Raw genomic sequence first — 4,368 nt, 5'->3', positions numbered from 1 at the left:
TACGGTGATCTCTCAGTCGTCTCTCAGTGTAAGGAACACAGATTCCATTTTAACCACTGTAGACAAAGGTGGATCTTTTACCATAAGAAAATATTCTTTGTGTACACAGGGAAGAGTGAGTTCACCACAGGCCAGGGACTCGGCTACTCCTCCGTGATGGACCTCCTGCCACTCCCTCTGCTCGGTGTGGGCTACACACTCTTTGAGGACAACTTCTACACCAGCCCTGCCCTCTTTGGGGATTTTGGGGACATGTTTTATGGGGAAGATGCCACCGTGGCCAGGAGGTGCCAAGATGCTGGAAACAAAAGGGTGAAGAAGACACCCGTGTACTGCAGTAAGTGCCAGGTCCCTCTGTGCTTCACTGTCAAAAATAACTGTTACAAGGAGTGGCATGACTAAATACTGTAACATTCAGGATGTATAAAGTTTTGCGAGCGTGTTTATTACAAAAAAAATGCTTGTTTTTACCTACCTATAGTGTGGTAATGTATAGTGTGTTGGTAAAATGTTTGAAATAAATCTGCTCCAGTTAGAGTCAAATGTTTCCTAATTTGTATTGTGTAAGTAAACATGCATCTCATGCAAAGAGGAAACTGCAGTTTTAATTTAGGTCCAGGCTACAAAGAACATGTTCTACATTCTGTGAATACGTGACACCTATCGTTCCTAGAAGTGTCAGTCGGGTGATAAACATGTAAGGACTGTGGCAAAGTCAACACACAAAACATTTATTTATTTTTTAAAACACTTGTATTTGGATGGAATGAATACCTATAGTGATAATTCAATGTAATACAAATGATTTTTACAGTCTGGTACCTTTTTTTTAAAAAGGTCAAATGGCACTGATGGTATCCAGATGTACCCAAATGTGCCCAAAGGTTAAACTTCTCTAAAAAGGTCAAATTTCACTTGTTTTGCCTCAATCTTGATACAGGGTAATTATGTTATACTTTGGATTCCTAAAGCTTTTAGGCTACTATCCCATCATTCAAGGTTGGTCTTCACCAGTGTTGGGTGTAACGAGTTACAGTAAAGTGTAATGAAATTTGGGTAATATACTACCCGTTACAATTCTCAGTAACGCAGTTACAACACATTTTAAACCGAAATGAAATGGTGTTTTGTTTTTAAGAATTTACTAACATCGCGAGACATTCCGGGTAGATTAGTAAGCCTGGTGTTTACCCTTCAGGCTCAAGATCCCTCCGCTTCGCGTCGGGTTCCCTGATCAGCCTGTCGGGTGTACGGTTCCCCATAATGACCGCCTCGCTGCACATTATCCCGCTCATTACAAGGCCACATACTAAACAAACTACAGAGCCCATTCCGTGTTCCTGTTTACTTCCTCTCTGCCTTCTTCTGGTGATTTATCTGACGTCCAGCGCTCCGTCTTTTAACCTCTTTTACTTTCTCTTTCTTATCCTCCTTAGCAACCTTCATTATAGTCCTTGACAGTGGTCTGTACTACTGTATTAACAACGTGTCACATGTTAATAATTTACAATCGGAATCGAGTATTCAACTAAGCCGTGTAATAAAAGTTGTTAGTAGCCTTAATGGCCTACACAGTTATGCTATACCATATTGCCCTTCACTGGATGTATAATGAGCTGCACTAAACTACATTTTAGCATTTAAAATACCTAGCCATTCTTTTGAGGTTATTTTGGTAAAGTAACTCAAAAGTCATATAAAAGTAGTGTAACTGATTACATTTCAGAGACTGTAATATTGTAATGTAACTTATTTAAAGACAGTAATATGTACTGTATTACATTTTGGAAGTAACTTGCCCAACACTGGTCTTCACTATAAGTAATGGGTTTTTTTTAGGCGGAGATAAGAATTAAAAAAAGATTTAGTAACTCGCTACTTTACTCGTTACTTTACTCGTTACTTTACTCGTTACTTTACTCGTTACTTTACTCGCTACTTTACTCGCTACTTTACTCGTTACTTTACTCGCTACTTTACTCGTTACTTTACTCGCTACTTTATCGCTACTTTACTCGTACTTTACTCGCTACTTTACTCGTTACTTTACTCGCTACTTTACTCGTACTTTACTCGCTACTTTACTCGCTACTTTACTCGCTACTTTACTCGCTACTTTACTCGTTACTTTACTCGTTACTTTACTCGCTACTTTACTCGTTACTTTACTCGCTACTTTACTTTACTCGCTACTTTACTTTACTCGCTACTTTACTTTACTCGTTACTTTACTCGTTACTTTACTCGCTACTTTACTCGTTACTTTACTCGCTACTTTACTCGTTACTTTACTCGCTACTTTACTTTACTCGTTACTTTACTCGCTACTTTACTCGCTACTTTACTTTACTCGCTACTTTACTCGTTACTTTACTCGTTACTTTACTTTACTCGCTACTTTACTCGCTACTTTACTTTACTCGATACTTTACTTTACTCGTTAATTTACTCGCTACTTTACTCGTTACTTTACTTGCTACTTTACTTTACTCGTTACTTTACTTGCTACTTTAATTTACTCGCTACTTTACTCGTTACTTTACTCGCTACTTTACTCGTTACTTTACTCTCTACTTTACTCGTTACTTTACTCGCTACTTTACTCGCTACTTTACTCGCTACTTTACTCTGCGTTAGTAGTGCGTGAGGCCATATGTACAGACATGTACATGGGACATGAAAACAGTGCATCTGACATTGACAAAAATAAACTGAGTTTTCCAAATCACTCCGGCATTGTGCTTAAGTCAAGCCGTTGTGATACACGTGTAGACAACGTCTGCAGAATCATAAATGATCATTACATTGGGGTCATTAAACCATTATTTCGCCAAGATAAAAAACATGAATGTTTTGGATTTTAGTGTAATTCACAAATGTTCCCTCAGATGGTGCCACACACACCCAGGGGGAAAATATAATATATTAACCCAGGAATAAGTGGGCAAAATATGGGTACATTAGTGTTTAAAGTCGGGGGAAATGTTTTAATTCAACAGGAGAGTGTATTTCAAGTGATACCTGGTGAGCAGCGCTGCAAACATGGCTAAATGAGTGTTAAAATAAGATCAAACTGTTTTAATTCAGTCATTGTCGTTTTTAGACGGTGTACATTGTACTCAATAAACAGACAGAGCTATGGACATAAACCTGTCAGTATAGAGAGAACAATGTACATATTAATCATATTTCACTTATTAAATGTACAAGAAACTAAAAGCAGCAGAATCACTGCTTTAAGCAGCATATCACACTTCCAGGCAGACATAGACACACCCAGGGTGAAAAGATAACACATTTAGCCAGGAATAAGTGCTCAAAACATGGGCACATTAGTGTTTAAAGTCGGGGGAAATGTTTTAATTCAACAGGAGAGTGTATTTCAAGTGTTACCCGGTGAGCAGCGCTGCCAACATGGCTACATGAGTGTTAAAATACGGTCAAACTGTTTTAATTCAGTCATAATTGTCGTTTTTAGACTGTGTACATTGTACTCAATAAACAGACAGAGCTATGGACATAAACCTGTCAGTATAGACAGAACAATGTACATATTAATCATATTTCATTTATTAAATGTACAAGAAACTAAAAACAGCAGAATCACTGCTTTAAGCAGCATATCACACTTCCAGGCAGACATACACACACCCAGGGTGAAAAGATAACACATTTAGCCAGGAATAAGTGTCTGAATCATGGGCACATTAGTGTTTAAAGTCGGGGGAAATGTTTTAATTCAGGAAACAGAGTCATTTAATGAAATCTGGTAGTTCACAATGTGCTATTTCAGCAGAAATAGCAGAATAGCAGAATCTGAACATGTGCCAGAACTACAATGCATGTTGTCATGCAGTCTTAAACTGGTGAAATGCAGGCAGCAGAGTCACTGCTGTTAGCAGGGTCTCAGAGACCCAGGACACATCATTCACATGTATTACCCAGAGAACAGGGCTCTGATCAGGGCCAAAGTAGTGTTCTAAACTGCTGAATCTGTTTAAATGAATGAGGAGAGGAGCATTCACCGAAAAAGTGCAGAGAGAAGGCTGAAAATGACTCTCCAGGACCCCGGAGAGCTCCCAGGTGCTGAAGTGGGGGAGAAAGGCTCACAGCACGGCCTGGGACCTTCAGCAGGCCCCCCTTGCAGCACCCCCAGCTGCTGGGCATCGAAATGGAGAGAGTACTTCCAGGAGAGACAACGGGAAAATCCCCTCTCATACCCCCAAAGGACGGCCTAGAGACCTCCAATAAGTGTCCCTAACAGTGGCACTCTGTTTATTTCACACTTCCAGGAGAGACAACGGGGAAATCCCCTCTCTTTGCCCGCTCACAGACCCCCAAAGGACGGCCTAGAGACCTCCAGCACGA

This window comes from Trematomus bernacchii, unplaced genomic scaffold, assembly GCF_902827165.1.
Source record: "Trematomus bernacchii unplaced genomic scaffold, fTreBer1.1, whole genome shotgun sequence".
In the NCBI taxonomy this organism is placed as follows: Eukaryota; Metazoa; Chordata; class Actinopteri; order Perciformes; family Nototheniidae; genus Trematomus; species Trematomus bernacchii.
The sequence above is the reverse complement of the archived record's forward strand: the minus strand, read 5'-3'. Positions refer to the sequence as shown.